Source organism: Schistocerca nitens, chromosome 1 (genome assembly GCF_023898315.1).
Source record: "Schistocerca nitens isolate TAMUIC-IGC-003100 chromosome 1, iqSchNite1.1, whole genome shotgun sequence".
NCBI lineage: Eukaryota > Metazoa > Arthropoda > Insecta > Orthoptera > Acrididae > Schistocerca > Schistocerca nitens.
In genome coordinates, this window is record NC_064614.1 from 766,781,680 (window position 1) to 766,800,841 (window position 19,162).

The window sequence follows — 19,162 nt, forward strand, 5'->3', positions numbered from 1 at the left end:
AGGACGAAATGAAAAAAAGGGGTAATGTTGTAGAATCTAAAACACATATCTTTTTTTTCTCTCGCATTTCACAATCTTTTGCTTGATTCCCACTGAAAAGTTAATTAACAAAACTAGATGTTTAATTGATTAATAAATAATGAAATAAGTGTTCGTAATTAAGTACATACCTAGTGGAACAGCTTACATTTAAAAATAAATTCAGTATGATTTCTTTGAAGAAAAATATTTCAGCCGAACGAAACTGAACCTTCGGAAGAAAGAGATGGCCGCTTCTACGACCGGGAGTTAATGGTCGCAACATTACTCTAGACCACCTGTTAAAGGAAACTTTTTAACTGCGATTTTTTTATTTGTAGCCAATTAAACGACATTCTGACCCAACGTGAGTGGGCCAATCGAAGTTCAATAACCTCATTCAGAACACAGTCCCAAAACGACGAGATCTGTCTTAACAGTTGGATTACTTCGTACTTCATTGAGTGCCCTGTAGCCATGCAATGTTCTGCAACCTCAGATTTTGTTGATTGTGCCTGCTGCGTTTACATTGTCTGAATTACCTTATTTCGGTAGTACATTGTCACTAAGGGATTTACAAATAACAAATTTTCTGTTTTGTAAGTAATTATTTCTTCATTTATACTTACTGTTGTTAAGGAATATGTTAACTCGGTAATACTTAAACTTGAACATTAACAAATGAGCACAATTCATTGACTCTCAGTACTGTTAACGTGTCAGTTCATTGAGGTAGCTGGTGAGAGCTTATAATTATTCGTACAAACCTTTATTAATATAGATGTCCTTGTCATTGACGTAGTCTACGTCTTAATCATATTCAGATCACTTCTTTTCGACCGGTATTACAATAATTTCAGTTTGTGTTTAAGTTGAAAGGAATTAAGTGTATTATCAGCTCAAAAAGACTGTTCTTAAACTGTGAGTGTGTTTCCCTAATCTCATACTCATATACTACACAGGTTGTTGTCTACCTCACAGTTTAAGAGCAGTCTCTTTGTGCTGACAATATACTTTATTTCTTTCAACTCAAACACAAACTGAAATTATTGTAATAGTCATCGAAAAGAAGTGATCTGAATATGATTAACACTGAATCTTCCAAACAAACAAAGGACGGTTTTGGCTTCACTCTTACATGGGTACAAGGACTCGCATGGTCTAATTTTGGAGCCCCCTAACTGGCAAGATACTCCCTGTATGACAAACACTGTTGCAGTTCTTGTCGCATTTTTCAGCTCTGTGGCTGTGGCATGTACTATATTCAAAAGGATATCTCATCCAAAAAGACAGTAAATTACACTACTGGTACAAACGTACAGTGTCTCTTGGTTTGGCACTTTCTGGATACACGAGTGGCTCTGACGTGCGCTTATTTCGTTTGCGGCGTTGGCAAGCTATTTCACATTGTCGTTCATAATTTAATTGTTTTTGTAAAGTGCGAGGGAGGAGACAATCAGAAGTTTTCAAGCTGTACGCTCCCGTAAGTTTATGTATTTCTTAATGCAGCTGTTGGCTTCGATGCAGTGTATAAGTGAACTCCTTAATTATGAGAAGCGAATTAAGAGAGGAGATGTAACATTGTAGGAAGTTGACTTGTGCTACATTCTGGGTGTTGCTAAAAGTTGTATTCAACCCTCAAGAAGTATATAGGAACGCTAATCAAAACAGTAGCTTATTTGGGAGTAAGCGTGAGAAACTGATAATAATAGCGTGAATTACACTACAAATTAATGGTAACATCCAAATGGCCTCGTAGGACAGGAAATGCATTGTACGTAGACATCTTGTTGTCACCAATTAAACTAAGTTGTGCTGAACTACAGGCATCTATCTGGAATATCTTATTGTTATTCATGAAGGACATAGCATAAACTGGTCGTGAGTTCTCTTCCAACCCTCTTCTCTCAATGCGAATTATGCCTCTCCTAAATAATTCGCCACAATAATAATAAATTGACAAGAAGTGAAAATTACAATACACGGTAATCACTTGCAGTTCGCTTACGAATGTAGGATGTTTGATGTCTGTAGTATTACTTGCTGACAACGTCACTACTCAGGTGTACTGATTGACTTTTGAGTCAAAGGGGACTAACAACACAGTGAATACAACTGGTAATAGAACACTGTGCTATGCAGCTTTGTGGAACATCTTTTGTTTAGCTTCTGAATATTAGTGCAACCCAAATTTAAACCTAATGTTTAATCAACCATGGAAGAAGAAATAAATTTAAATCATAATGTATATCCAGACCTCACATTATTTGTTGGAGAAAAGTTAGGTGGAGAAAACGAAGAACAAATTTCACGCGCCCCAGGATCGAGTTATTTAGAGAAAATCTTAGGAGCTACGGTGGCGATTTTGATAATGTTCGCACTAAGAGACACACCAGTTCAGGAAGACAATTAATGTATATAGTCTATAATTCTAGTAATGTTAAATGTTTAAAATGTGTATTGTTACTTGTTTCATATTTAACTTACTTTAGGAGCGACATGTCGTGACAATGAAGGGAGGTACGAGCTGGTCAGTTACAGACGAGTCGGTACCTGATGGGAACAACTATTAAGTGAACAGCCAAAGTAACACCAGAGAACAGTGAAGCTTATCCAGATTCTATATATCTTTACATATCTTCACTACATATTATAAAGCTACTCACCAGAGTTTCCTGTATGCATGTGAAGACTAATCTCAGGAAAAACTGTAGAGAATTAATCCTATTTTGATTAATAGATAGACTGATTTACGATTAAGGTTTATTTATTACTGCAAGGCGAGACAGGTCGTGGGTATCTGCATGGTGCAGCAGCTGAAATTTTGTTTACGATCCACTGTGTAAAGCTGTGATTAAAATCCAGACAACAGCGTTAGGCAACTGAAAGTCTTCACATGCCAGTTTCCTGAATCCTGTGCAAGTTTGGTTGTCAATAACGTTTTGTATGTAAACTTTTCGTCCTTTTTCCTTCCCGTCCTTGTATACGTTCTTAGCTATCTACTATAATACGTCCTGCACTGAAGGTTGTTTAGAAAGTCGTTGTTAACTCACCCCGACTCCTGGTACCAGTAACTTGCGCTCGTGTATTGATGCAGTCGGGCGGCATTACACCTGGTATCTGTTGTGCACACAAACCTTCCTCTTGAAACAGTCTGTCAGTGAAACCCGCATCATAATCCTTCAGTAGTTCATGAATTAGCCTTCTAGTATAGACAGAAAAAATTGCGCCAAGGAACTTCAATTTTTACGGTATATGTTTGAGGGAAGAGAGGCAGATTACGATTTAACACCCATTCGACAACAAGGTCATCAGAGAAGGAGCACAAGCTCCGATTGCGTCAAGGACGTGGAACGAAATCGGTCATTACCTTTCAAAGGAACGATCCCGGAATTTGCTGGGAATGATTTAGTGAAATTACAGAAAACCTAAATCTGGATTGTGAGACACTTATGTGAACCATCGTCCTTCTGAATGCGACTCCAGAATGCTAACCAATGCACCCACTCACTCGTTATAGAAAGACCGGAGATAGAAGAAGATTAATACATGGCGAACCAGACCTCCACAGACAAAATTTCAGTTGTTTAGGGATACTTTCTGAATATTTTTGTACCAGGCAGACACGATCTCCGGCAGATCGTTATAAAATTGTTGCATTTAGTTTGGACAAAAATTGATTGATCGCAGTAATCTTGCTCCCTGGCCAGCCCCGTCACCAGACATAAAATCAATGGACTTATTCTTCCATAGGTATGCGAAGGATCTATTGTACGAGACTCCGGTCGACATCCACACTGACCTGCTTGCAAGGATTCCCACAGACAAAAAGTAGTATGCCAAACTTGTGTAATTTTAAAGCTGGCAAGACTGTCAGTGGTTGAAATTTTGAACAATACTTGTAAGGGAACAGTTCTGCATTTGCTACATGCTGTACTGTACACTAACAGAACAGAATGAATGCGCTATGATAAAAGTGCACGTCTTCCTTCTGAAGATTGTTGCATTAGTCTGCTTTGTGCGTTGTATGGTTAGTTCATCGCATATTACACGTTTCCTCACTAATCTGGAAGGTATATTCACAGAAACAAGGGTGCATGCGGTAACTAATTGAACAGATCTTAATTACATTATAATTCTGTAACAAACCTGGCCTATAAAGCTCAGAACGTTTTGCAGAAATCCTCTGAAACATTCCCAGTGGAGTTCTTGTTCACGTTTTATACGTTGCCAGAACAGAAGAAAGGCAGTTCTTTAGATTATGCAAAGGTGTAAATGCTAGAATATTTTGTTGCGTTGACAGTTATACAAAGATGCTGTGAATTATAGTACACCTCACTTCATCGCAGCCTCATCCCTTATACGTAACATAAATATTACTGTTCATAAATATGACAGACGCAATGTATTAGAAGGAGAAACAACTTTTAACTTTCTTGTTGACTACATAAACCATGCTTATGAAAAAATTTAAGACACCGATAGGCGTAATGGTGATTATTTTTGCTTTTTTTTTAATCAAGTCATCTTTTCTTCTGCGAAGTTTGGAAGATAGATGACGACGTACAGGCTGAAGTAAAGCTATGAGGACAGGTCATGAGTCGTGCTTGGGTAGCTGAGTCGGTAGAGCACTTGCTCGCGAAAAGCCCAGGTCCAGCGATCGATACTCACTCTGCACACAATTTTATTCTGCCAGCGACTTTCAGGGAGGTATCTGGTTGGCTGCTTCATAAATAGCTAAAAGCTGTAAACCAAAACCCGAATTGCAACAGTTCTTGAGAAAACATAGTATTAAGATTTTGTCACAATCATATAATGCTTCATATTTAGTAAGACAGGCAGAGACAGGCATTACACGTTAGACAAAAACATTCATAAATTTTTTAAAGGCACAAATGCGATATTTCTCGCGAGTGACCACTGGGATAAACGAAAATAAAAGTGCAGTTCACCAGAAGACAACTGGAAAATAGTGAGAGGGAAGTATAATACCTGGACAAGCATTACAGTAAAATGGAGATTCATTAGATACAAAAAGCTGAGGTACTGGGAATAGTTCAGTAGACTACAGAAACGGTAGTCGATCTAATGCAGTGGTATACATTTCAAGATTTTAGATTTAACAAAACAACATAAAACATATATCGTCGATATACCTTTGCAGGTACTACAGTTTGGCAGATGTTTAGGAAATAGAAGAAATTGTTAGGCCGATGTGCACTTATGTAACAGCAGGCATGGCCAGGGTTCGCCCTCCCGGAGCACCCTCGCGCTCCGCTAGTGCAGCCGCGTCTGCTCAGCGCTCTGGCTTTCAAGCAGGTGAGTGGTAGGCTGCACACGCGGGCAACTCAGGGAGACATGTTTGCAAAACAGTGCGGCCACTTCTGTGAGGTGAATCTAGCAGCATACTGTTATAGCCAGGCCGGGCAGAGTGGCCGTGCGGTTCTAGGCGCTACAGTCTGGAACCGAACGACCGCTACGGTCGCAGGTTCGAATCCTGCCTCGGGCATGGATGTGTGTGATGTTCTTAGGTTAGTTAGGTTTAAGTAGTTCTGTAGTTCTAAGTTCTAGGGGACTGATGACCTCAGAAGTTAAGTCGCATAGTGCTCAGAGCCATTTGTTATAGCCAATGTTTACATTCAACTTTTTATTTTCCTGCCAAAGCAGTAACGATTGTTGAGTAAATAACAACCTCTCATTCTACTAAGAGAGTGAGCAGAATTACGAAATATTTGCATACAGCCATCTAACGTAAGATCAGATATTTGTAAATTTATACACATTTCGATTTTTGAATGTGTTATATGACTGGAAATATGTTTCGTGATTATTAGAGGCCGGATTATATGCATATCCGTGTTTCATAAACATTTGCATATTTGGGTCCTTTTCACCGGTTATTGCATATTTTAGCTAAAAACTAGTGACGAGGCATAGTTTCGCTCTATGTTTAGTTTACAATATTTTCCAAACTTAAACAGACGGTCTCATGCTCGATCTAGCTTTTGTGTCTACATCTACATCTCACCGATTGACCGCGACCTAGAACTGCGTGCAATCGCGAAATGAGAGGCCATTGCCTATCGAAATCATTACAGAAGAGGAACAGGCAGACACAGTCAATTTTCCTGCGCCCGCGCCCCCCGGTTAATCCTCGCCGCTGTCATAGAGTACGCGTCGGCAACAATTAAAATAAGCAAGCCTTTACTCGCTGGTCCATTGTTTCAGTGTAGCATTCTATTTAGCTGTAAACAGTTGAACGCGTTTACGACGTTTAGTGTGTAACGTGTTGGGCTCCATGCCGGCCGAAAAAAGTAACGTCGTTTCGTGGATACCTGACCATCCCTGAACATTGATATATGACGGAATTGTTTTATATTGTCGAGCTTATGAGTTAACGACCAGTCAGTTGAGCGAGGACAGTCGGCGGGCGGGAAACGCGGCCAGAGACGGGCAGAGGGACAGTGCTGGTGCAGACGCGAAAGCGGACAGTTCGGCTGCAGACACCAAATGGTACAGTTTGGATTGAGACGTGAAAGTGGACAGTTGGTCTTCAGGCAGCTAGGAAGTGAAACAGACTTACAAAATTTCGTGCTGTGTGTTATCGCGGGTGTGAACTCAAAGTTTTCGTGTAAATATCGAGGCGGAGTATTGGAATTGTGTTTCGCGATGAGATTTTGAGTGATCGAACTGTGTCAAATGGGTATGAGCCCGAGTGTAACAATAATTCTTTCGCTATTAGTTTTCTTTCTGAATAAACATTATTCTAACGAAATCGCAACTGTTTGGCCTACATCATTTATGGATCGTTAATTTAGTTCCCGATATTAAAAAGTACTATTACTGTTATTATGTGTTGCATTAAATTTACTTCATACAATTCCTCAAACTTGCCATCAGACAGACAATTTAACCAAAGGGTCACAAGTGTCTAATTTAGGGCGTCTAATGCGAAACGTGCTGTCCAACTCCTAGACGAGTTTGAGCCAAGACATTTCGACCAAGAGGAACCGTACGCGAGCCCAAACATCTTTGGGATGTTAGCTCGCAGTTGGGGGCTCATCCGGGATAGGAATCTGGAAAGTGTTAGTTGCGAAATATGAACTGTGGAAAGTTTACGATTGGATATGAATTCTTCGCTGTTTCCGAAATATTATCTGAACTTCGATGGGCAGGACCTCTCGCAAAAGTTAAAGGTGAGGTCGGTTCAGGACTGAATATTGGGTTTCTTTAATGGTTGTGAAATAACAGTTCTAATACTCACAGTTAACGACATTCTGTGACCGAGATCCCAAGTCTGTGGCTGTTTGCGTGGGGCCTCTGAGCTACGAATTTTGCAACAGCCGTGTGCAACGCGTTTTGGCAGTGGTTAGGAGTGATGAGAAAATAACGCGGAAAAAGAGGTGACATCGAAATCACGTGGTTCCAGCCAGCAGCGGTATCTTCAACGGCGGTTCATCGCACAGCTGCGGTTGCAGTACCACAGCAGATGCTACGAGATCTTCAGCGTCGGCTTCAACTGCAACATCGACGGCAATACCATGGCAGAAGGATCCAGCACAACAAAGCTAAGTACCTGAGATTATGTATGATTCTGTAGTTCAATCGCAAATAATAGACGTAGCTAATATTAAGCAGTCGGCCAGTTTGTGTGGGTCCGAAAATACTAGCGAGCCGCTTAGTCCGAAGTCGGAGCGCGAGAGCGTGATCGGCGATGAATATAGTGGGGCAAATAGTCCGAAATCAAGCAAGGGAGATGAATTTTGGGGAGGCATGATGTCGGAATTAATGCAGATGGTAAGAGGATTGGGATCAAAAATTAATTATGTTAAAACTGATATGGGATCCTTAATTCATTCTGTTAGAACTAATATCGGAGACGTAAATTTAAAAAGTGGCTCTGTTAAAACCGATATGGTTGAAGTAAATTTGAAAATTCATTCGGTTCAGTCCGAAGTAGCTTCGATTGTGAAAGACGAAGTTGGTAAAATGGCCGGTGGAATCGAGGAATTGATAGAGGGAAAATTAAAAAGCATTCGGGATGAAATGGGCAAAATTTCTCATGAAGTTGGAATACTTGACTCTAACGTAGATCAAGCGAAGAAAAATTTGAGTGATAAGGTGGAGAAGTTGCAGGCAGATCTGAAAGGCAACGTAAGAAATTGTATGAGGAGGCAGGATGGTCTAATGGCTGAGACGACAGAGGCTATTAGCAACTTATCCATTTGAATAGGTAAAGGGGAGAAATAAGTAGATAATATAAGGGAACAAGTAGAATCTGGAATTAAAATTACAAATAGTGAATTTAACAAGCTAATCAATGGAATAAAAAGCGAATTGAATTCTTTAGCAGCACGTCAAACCTCTACAGTGATCAGTGTTCCGTGGATGAACTCAGAATCGCTCAAATGTTTTAGAGACGACGGGAAATATCACCCAGTAAATTTTCTAGCAGGATACAGGGATGGTTTTATAAGAGGATTGTCCCTCGAGGCGAAGATAAAATTCGTGGAAAGACATCTGGAACGTGGGCCGCAATCTTGGGCAAATATACACAGTGGTACGTTCACTACCTACGAAATATTTGGAAGCAGTTTCCTGAACAAGTTCTGGATTGAAGCAAATCAAACATGACTCCAAAATGTGTTTCTGAATGGGTCAACATTTAAATACGGGAATGGGTGGCTTTTTTTTTTTTTTAAATGGCTCTGAGCACTATGGGACTTAACTTCTGTGGTCATCAGTCCCCTAGAACTTAGAACTACTTAAACCTAACTAACCTAAGGACATCACACACATCCATGCCCGAAGCAGGATTCAAACCTGCGACCGTAGCGGTCACGCGGTTCCAGACTGAAGCGCCTTTAACCGCACGGCCACACCGGCCGGCTACGGGAATGGGTCTATGCCAGAATTTTGTAATTGTGAATTTGCGAGATTAGCGCATGTGAAACGCCCATCGGGTGTGCTTACCGAAATTACGACGTGGAAAAGGCGGTTACCGGAAAATTTGCAGTGGGGTATACTGTAAACTCCTAGCAACTCAATAGGCGAATTTTTCGTCTTGTAAAACAATAATTAGAACTGGCGTTGAAATTTAAGTCGACAAGTAAGCAGACAAATAGTTTTCAGAGTGGAAATCTTAACTACAGTCCGAGTGATTACTATGAAAGACACCCGGGAAGTTATCAACAGAACGCAAACAACAATTTTGATAAGGGAAATGGTAACAGGAACACATCCAATGAAAAATTTCAAAGGCATAATGGGAACGAATACTTTTGTGACAGGGACCGACACCAAGAACTTAGATTTGAGGGACCGGCTCCTGGCGAAATGAACCAACGTAATGGGAGATCGGGAAACTAAGTTTCGCTGCAACTCAGGTCCGGAGATGGCAAAATAAACCGGCGATGAACAGGACGCGAGTAAACGGAAATGTGACACGTGTTAATAAATAGGCAGAAAGGCGTCAGAATAGTGAAATGAAATTAGTAAGAGATGAGAATCAAATAGATAAATTTTCAAATCAGATCATGCGTAAAAGGTGTAATCCTAAGATAATGGAAGATAACGATAAAGGCGATGACGACGATCTAGAGCTAAATGATTTGTTTTATGAATGTGAGACAACAGAGTGTGTTGTGTCTAGACAAGACAGCCTAGACACAATGAGAGGAAGCCGAAAGGCACGCGCTTAAGCTCACGCAGGCTGGCGTGAGGTCTGAAACGGGATACTTAATGAATGCTATAAAGAAAAGTACGTAGCTTCTGGAATACTTAACTTTAATCCACATTTGTAGAACATCGCTCTTGATGATACATGTTATAACCACAATATATATAGCAAAGGATTATGGCGCCTTGCTAGGTCGTAGAAATTGTAGCTGAAGGCTATGCTAACTATCGTCTCGGCAAATGAGAGCGTATTTGTCAGTGAACCTTTCCTTGCAAAGTCGGCTGTACAACTGGGCGAGTGCTAGTAAGTCTCTCTAGACCTGCCGTGTGGTGGCGCTCGGTCTGCAATTACTGACAGTGGCGACACGCGGGTCCGACGTATACTAATGGACCGCGGCCGATTTAAAGGCTACCACCCCGGCCGCGGTGGTCTAGCGGTTCTAGGCGCTCAGTCCGGAACCGCGCGACTGCTACGGTCGCAGGTTCGAATCCTGCCTCGGGCATGGATGTGTGTGATGTCCTTAGGTTAGTTAGGTTTAAGTAGTTCTAAGTTCTAGGGGACTAATGACCTCAGAAGTTGAGTCCCATAGTGCTCAGAGCCAATTGAATTGAAAGGCTACCACCTAGCAAGTGTGGTGTCTGGCGGTGATACCACAGAGTGTGTGAATGTTAATAGAATGAAAGATTGTATGTGCCAAAAGGAGGCTGAGGGGGAGCTGAATTTGGTGAGACAAACGGTATAGAAAATTGTCAAGAGGTACTAACCAGCGGTAACGATTATTGTGATGAATGTGATGATGTTTCAAGTGATACTGGGCTGCGAAAATTGTTACGGAGGTAAACGAGGGCGGTATAGCTTAGTCTCATAGGCTGTTGATGAATTTGTGTGTGTATCGGCGGATATTGGTGAATTATTTTAATGGAAGGTAGTAGTCATGTTTTATGTGATGAAGTTACGAAAGTTGAAGCTGCTGGTATTAATAATTCAGAGGAAGGAATTTGTGCGGACCTTTCTACTAATAGAGGTGAACCCGACAGTCTGGGTGGAACTGTGGATCTTGAAAGTTTCTTTGAGAGTGAATGTGGATCTGAATCTGATGTGCGATCTGAAATTAATTTGGTGTAGGAGCGTGTAGAAGAGGAAAAAGTATTATGCTCAGGTTTAAGTCAATACTCTGCAGAATTTAGTGGTACTGTTGATTCTGAAATTGCACGAAGCTGTAGCTACAATTTATGTGATGTAACGGCAGAGGATGGTGACTATCTGAGCGGTTCTTATATCTGTGATTTGTCGACGGAGGTAAATAAGGTTTTACTAGCGAGTTGTCTGATGTATCAGCAGCTGTTGAAAGTGCTGTTTGTGAAGGTGTTTGTGATGACATGGAAATGAAAAGTAATGCTTTATTTCGTGATAATGATGTAACTACTAATGTCGATAATTTTAAGGGAGAATACAATGATTTTGATTGTAATATACAAAGTGATATTTGGACAGAATAGTATCTTAAGAAGAAATGTGATTTTACTGTAACTGATTGGTAATGGTACGGTAGAACAAAGCGATCGTTATTGCCTCATTTGTGGACTCGAGAGAAGTTTAAGATAGTGAGAGATTTAGAAGGGAGAAAAAACGAAATTGAGGCTAAAGAAGCATTTAATTAATTGTTTTGGGATGAGAACGAAATTGAGGGGTGGATCGAACACGTTATGTGTACTCGAGAGATGGAAGAGAAGGAACAACCCTTAGAGAAGGATTTATTGAGGGAAGAGTGCTTGGATCGAAAAGAAATGAATAATGTATAGCCTATCATTGAACTGAAAGTAAATGACGAGGAAGTGGATGCGCTGCTCGATTCTGAATATGCCGGCAGTGTCAGAAGGTTTTGTACATAGGGTAAAGAATAAGAAATTAATATCATTGTCTGTAAATTAAAATGGCAGTTCTCAGTTCATGTAAGCAAATAAGGTAGGGGAAAGTAGCTTAAGAAATATGTGTATCTTTGTTTAGATTATAAGATTATCTGGAGGGGTAATTTGCAGTGTTTTATTGCAGCATTTATAGCAGCTTCTTTGTTGTTTTGTCACATAAGGATTTTTTTGGGCATTTATAAAGAGATAATTTAGACGCACATTTGGGTGCATGGAGGTCAGATAACTCGATTATTTGGTGAGTGGTATCAAGTCAAAAATCCGTACACACTGTACGTATAAATTAGGTTCTCGGGAGCATATAAGGAATTTATTTATGTACACTCCTGGAAATGGAAAAAAGAACACATTGACACCGGTGTGTCAGACCCACCATACTTGCTCCGGACACTGCGAGAGGGCTGTACAAGCAATGATCACACGCACGGCACAGCGGACACACCAGGAACCGCGGTGTTGGCCGTCGAATGGCGCTAGCTGCGCAGCATTTGTGCACCGCCGCCGTCAGTGTCAGCCAGTTTGCCGTGGCATACGGAGCTCCATCGCAGTCTTTAACACTGGTAGCATGCCGCGACAGCGTGGACGTGAACCGCATGTGCAGTTGACGGACTTTGAGCGAGGGCGTATAGTGGGCATGCGGGAGGCCGGGTGGACGTACCGCCGAATTGCTCAACACGTGGGGCGTGAGGTCTCCACAGTACATCGATGTTGTCGCCAGTGGTCGGCGGAAGGTGCACGTGCCCGTCGACCTGGGACCGGACCGCAGCGACGCACGGATGCACGCCAAGACCGTAGGATCCTACGCAGTGCCGTAGGGGACCGCACCGCCACTTCCCAGCAAATTAGGGAGACTGTTGCTCCTGGTGTATCGGCGAGGACCATTCGCAACCGTCTCCATGAAGCTGGGCTACGGTCCCGCACACCGTTAGGCCGTCTTCCGCTCACGCCCCAACATCGTCCAGCCCGCCTCCAGTGGTGTCGCGACAGGCGTGAATGGAGGGACGAATGGAGACGTGTCGTCTTCAGCGATGAGAGTCGCTTCTGCCTTGGTGCCAATGATGGTCGTATGCGTGTTTGGCGCTGTGCAGGTGAGCGCCACAATCAGGACTGCATACGACCGAGGCACACAGGGCCAACACCCGGCATCATGGTGTGGGAAGCGATCTCCTACACTGGCCGTACACCACTGGTGATCGTCGAGGGGACACTGAATAGTGCACGGTACATCCAAACCGTCATCGAACCCATCGTTCTACCATTCCTAGACCGGCAAGGGAACGTGATGTTCCAACAGGACAATGCACGTCCGCATGTATCCCGTGCCACCCAACGTGCTCTAGAAGGTGTAAGTCAACTACCCTGGCCAGCAAGATCTCCGGATCTGTCCCCCATTGAGCATGTTTGGGACTGGATGAAGCGTCGTCTCACGCGGTCTGCACGTCCAGCACGAACGCTGGTCCAACTGAGGCGCCAGGTGGAAATGGCATGGCAAGCCGTTCCACAGGACTACATCCAGCATCTCTACGATCGTCTCCATGGGAGAATAGCAGCCTGCATTGCTGCGAAAGGTGGATATACACTGTACTAGTGCCGACATTGTGCATGCTCTGTTGCCTGTGTCTATGTGCCTGTGGGTCTGTCAGTGTGATCATGTGATGTATCTGACCCCAGGAATGTGTCAATAAAGTTTCCCCTTCCTGGGACAATGAATTCACGGTGTTCTTATTTCAATTTCCAGGAGTGTATATGTATGTGTTAGGCCTACGGTTTTGGATGGCTTTATGTTTGTTCTAATTTCGAAATTATGAAATGTGGCCATATCATTTTGTGTGCATGGAGGTCAGAGAAATTTCTGAAATGAAAATTAATAATGCTTACCTAGGAAGACAGATGTATGTTTATCTACTTAGGTGAGAATATTTTTGGGGAATAATTTATTGTTGTATGGAGTAACGATTTGCGTACGCAGTTTCACTGCATGGAATTGAATGAGGGGTGAGATTTGTCCATATTTGTTTTTAGTTTTAAGTCTAAGGGAGTTATTTAAATTAAAAGAACATATTAATCAGCCAATAAAATCGATTGGGAATCTGTTACGAGATGCATGTCTCAAGTGGGACTTGAACAACGTGTCAGAATCATTGAAGAATTTACCAGCATCTTGCAAACACAGTAAATCAATTGTTTACTGTGTTGTTTGGATCTGTTTGTATCGATTCCACTGGGGGAAGCGTTCAGCGCAGATCCTGGGTGGTTCCTGAAAATGTTTGTTTTCTGGTCTCTAAACCCGATTCAAATTTCAACAGATTTGTTCCCGAAAAACTTTGGCGATGGAATGCAGAGCCATACAGAATTTCAACGGGGTACTCGGTTCTGAATGTGTGGAGCGCCGCTGGAGACTTCGTTGTGGCAAAAATGTTTGTAAGTAGGCTGTTTAGGTTTTTATGTTGGTAACGCCACGTAGTGCTCTATATGAAAATCACTGACTGTGCTGTGCGAAGTCTGTGGCTGGTTGGCATTGTTGGAATATTCGCTATTGTAGTGTTGGGCGTTTGGATGTGAACAGCGCGTAGCGTTGGGCAGTTGGAGGTGACCCGCTGCAGTGTTGGATGTGGGGAGTGAGATGGCGGAGTTTTGAGAGCGGATGATCTGGACGTGTGTCCATCAGAGACAGTAAATTTGTAAGACTGGATGTCATGAACTGATATATATATTATGACTTTTGAACACTATTAAGGTAAATACATTGCTTGTTCTCTATCAAAATCTTTCATTTGCTAACTATGCCTATCAGTAGTTAGTGCCTTCAGTAGTTAGAATCTTTTATTTAGCTGGCAGTATTGGCGCTCGCTGTAATGCAGTAGTTCGAGTAACGAAGATTTTTCTGAGGTAAGTGATTCATGAAAGGTACAGGTTAATGTTAGTCAGGGCTATTATTTTGTGGGGATTATTGAAAGTCAGATTGCGTTTCGCTAAAAATATTGTGTGTCAGTTTAGTGTTGATCAGAATAAGTAAAGAGAGAAATGTCTGAGTACGTTCAGTTTCCTCAGCTGTTTGAAAATCAAATAACGTAAGGGGTTTATCAGCACAGTAGTTCATTAATATTTCTAAGGGGGTGTTTCAGGTTCTTTGATACTGAGCCAAGTGGCGCTAATATTTCTGCGGCATTTCAATAGACAGTCTATTTTGATAAATGTATAGTTCCATTTAGCATTTAATTAACATGCCCAAATTCATAACTTATGTTAGATATGACTTCCTTTAAGCTTAAAGCAAGCTGCATCAACACCACTATAAATAATTACACTATTGATCTGGCGCTTACGATATTTATGTTATTGTATGATAAATTTGTATCTTATAATTTTGGGTGCTACTTCATACATACATGGCACGCCAACATGTTATGAAGTGGAGGTGTGTGAGTTAACGAGCATTTCGCTATCATTTAAGTATATGGCCGAAAATAGTTAGCCTTCAGGAATTGTGGAAAGAACCCTGTCGTCCAGAACTCTGTGCCTCAAAGAGCGCAGATTCGCCACGAGATAGGGAAATTCGCAGGCACCTATTGTGCTGTAGTATGCGAGTGAGACAGGCGAGAACCTTGTCATAGGGAAACCCAGTAGAAGGGATTTGTGACCAGGGAGACGTAGCAGTCGAAAATATGGCGGACCTAAGATCAGCCATAAAAGGAAACATTTATGGAAACTATATAATTCTGAAGTAATACAGGGAATGCTGCAATAGTAATTTTAATCCGCCATCCTCCATAAATTTGCATGTTGATCCCAATAAAACTTGAGTATTGATAATATCTATAATAGTTTAGGATTTACTGTTAAAGTGAAATTAACAAGTTTTGTAACAAAGATCTGAATGCTAAAATCTGAACGCTTTGATGAATCTTAACGATCGACATTTCATATAGAAGCGCATCATTAAAATGAAAAACGTTGTAAATATCAACTCTGTAACTTTATTTGTTTAAAAGGTGTAGTATATTTAAATTATCAGTATTTTCAGTTAAGCATCAAATCATCACCTCCTCGACACAAACCACGTTAAACTATTGTAGCATGACACCTTATTGAATCTTTAGGTAAGAGAATTTTTGTTGTAAAGTTTAGTGCGCAATAGTCACGTTTGTTCTTTATTTATTTATCAGAAAGGACACTGGTGCAAGGCTACTTGCCGTGGCATTCAAAGCTAAGAAGGAAATGCTACTGGTTTTATGTAAAAGAATTTAACGTTTATTATGTAATGTAGTTTTTATTATGTAAAGTAGTAAAGGAGTTTTGCTATTTGGGGAGCAAAATAACTGATGATGGTCGAAGTAGAGAGGATATAAAATGTAGAGTGGCAATGGCAAGAAAAGCGTTTCTGAAGAAGAGAAATATGTTTACATCGAGTATAGATTTAAGTGTCAGGAAGCTGTTTCTGAAAGTATTTGTATGGAGTGTAGCCCTGTATGGAAGTGAAACATGGACAATAAAGAGTTTGGACAAGAAGAGAACAGAAGCTTTGGAAATGTGGTGCTACAGAAGAATGCTGAAGATTAGATGGGTAGATCACGTAACTAATGAGGAGGTATTGAATAGAATAGGGGAGAAGAGGAGTTTGTGGCACAACTTGACAAGAAGAAGGGATCGGTTGGTAGGACATGTTCTGAGGCATCAAGGGATCACAAATTTAGCATTGGAGGGCAGTGTGGAGGGTAAAAATCATAGAGGGAGACCAAGACATGAATACACTAAGCAGGTTCAGAAGGACGTAGGTTGCTGTAAGTACTGGGAGATGAAGAAGCTTGCACAGGATAGAGTAGCATGGAGAGGTGCATCAAACCAGTCTCAGGACTGAAGACCACAACAACAACAACATGTAATGGATATTATTGTTACTTAATTTAGAGTGTGAGTGGTCAAGCTTTGATTATTTAAATATTTTAAAATGTAAAATAATGTAGAATAAGCAGTAGCCAATCAGATGTACCACTTCAGGCAAGGGAACTGCCCTAGACAGTTGAGCGGCCGCGGACGGACAGAGGACAGTTCAGAAGGAGACTCGAAAGAGGACAGTCGGTCTTAGGCAGGTAGGCAGCTTGTGCTAAATTGATAGTTTTATTAATGGGCTGGGCGAACTTTAAGTGCCAACATAGCACCCAGATTCAAATACTGCCCAGTTACCTCAGTTGATGTACAACGGTTCTTTCCAGCTTATAAGACAATCTTACTACTGAACATTTGGAACAGTATTTGGTCATTTATTTACAACAATAGAAAATTGTACAATAATGGTGTATGATGCTTTGGTCCAATAGTATTAATTAAAATTTAATGCTGTTAAAAATATTTCATGATTTTATGTCTTTTTTTTTAAAATAAAATATTACAGAGTTTTTGAGGGAGCTCCTCTATATCCAGTACATCTGGAAGTTGGTCCTGTACATATCGATTGTTTCGCTGCGACACACTCGCGTCTCAGCTGCTTGTTATCGACAACAATAGCTAAGTAGGAACAATTCTTGAAACACAGTAAGCGTACCCATTTTGCAGTTTTTTAGAAAATAATCCCAGAAAGGCCCCTTCTTGGGAAGGGGGCCTTACTGGGATTATAGAGGTTAGCCTCTACCAGAAAATGATATCAGCGTTCTAAATGTACAAATTTTTCTAATAGTCGGCGCCCTTCCCCATAACTGATATGCCCAGGTTTCACTTTGAGGTATAATGCACACACTAACTACCGTGTTTTCTTTTTTTTATGTTGCATATTTGGACACTTTTCATACATTTTTATGCATTTTTCATGCATGTTTGGATGCATATTCTAAGGTTCTTATGATGCATGTAATTCGGTCATTACTAATCAGTGTCTGATAATCAATCACATGGAGTTATGTAGATTAAAGTCTCTTAAATCTGAGCGTCGGGAGGAATTTGTCGGTTTCATAACAGAAAAAAAAACTCGCTCTCACACATATGTTGAAGGGTTAAGTTGGAAGTAAACAGGTACATTGGTAGCCAAAAACGAGAAGGGTCTGACAATGAAATCTAAATCTGTCTTTGGTTGTAAAGTATATGAGAATCTCTTTGAGAACTCATAGCGAAATGTTTCAATTACATAAATGCTGTTAGTCTTGCTTGGTCCACATACGATTGCCTCGAGTTATAGAAAATATTCCTTGTCATGAACTTGCAGCAGATTTTTCCGTAGGATTACTTTTTGTTTGATAGTATCAATCTTGTCATCCAAGCCAATTACCAAATGATTCTGCCCTTGGATTAAGAAACTTAACGAATTCAAATAATTGGTGACGTCGATCATAAAGATATTTTCAACACTCTATTAACCATTAACTCGGTTTTTTCTGTAATGGCCGCCTTCATTTCAACCAGAATTCACTGTCGTTCGTCAGAAGACAAGTGCACCATATTGTCTTTGTGGCTGGCGTTGTAATAACATTCTAATATGTACTTTTTCAGCACATAAGAGTGCGATGACCTGTTAAGCATTTTACATGACCTTTAAGCTATACCAATATTGAAGTAATTTCCTTTCGGCACTGAACGATGTGGCTCCGACACTCCAGTTTTTTGGACAACTGCGTAGATGCCACAATATTCACAGTGCTCGATGTAAACGTAATTTAATGCAAGTAGTACTGTTATCAAACTGCATGGCGTCTGACTACCTTGCAGTAGCGGCGTCCTGCTGCTGCCTTCGTTTCCCTCTCCCTCCCCGCCCCTCACCCACACTCGCTGCTGCACTCGGAGCTCTGGGCAGGAATGCGGCCGGAATGCTGTTTGGCCAGTATGATAGTGAATAGACACCTGATGTTTGGAACAGTGAAGGTAGAGATCAATTACTGGACTTCGTTTAACGCTATACGATTGAAGATCGTTAAAATGGGGCACACATTTAGAATGACGTTCATTGCAGCAGAGATAAAAATTTGGGCGTCAACTGAGTAATCAAGTCGACAATAAAACATAAGCAGCGTATTCCATCTCTTTTACATATTGCCTACTGCCTGCATGCGTTTCTATCTCACAATTCCTTTAACAATATTTAGTAACATACACTTTATTTCAACTTTCGCTAAAGGACTGTTTCTCATATACATTTAGTTGTACTGAATCAGTTAACGACAGATGTGATTTACATTTTTATATATTCTGTATTTTAAATGGTATGTGCACACAAAAATTGCCTACTCATAGTTTTGATAATCGTAATAAAATATACTCAGTTAGTTAGTCACAGCCCCAAAGAGACGTAACCAGTGTTATAAACCGCGTTGTTTTGGCGTGTGTCCATTTCAGCTCTTCGCAGGTGATGTACGCGTACTTAATCTTGATGATATTTTTCTCACTCATGTGTACATTTTAAATAATTTAGTTATTAAATGTACAATACGAACATCGGAAAATAAATCATTTTACGAAGTAAACCCATGGCTTTTATTTATTATTCAGATGAGTACAAAAAATGGAACTGTGTATAAGCCTCTGTCATGTTCCCAAGATATCACGTACCAAA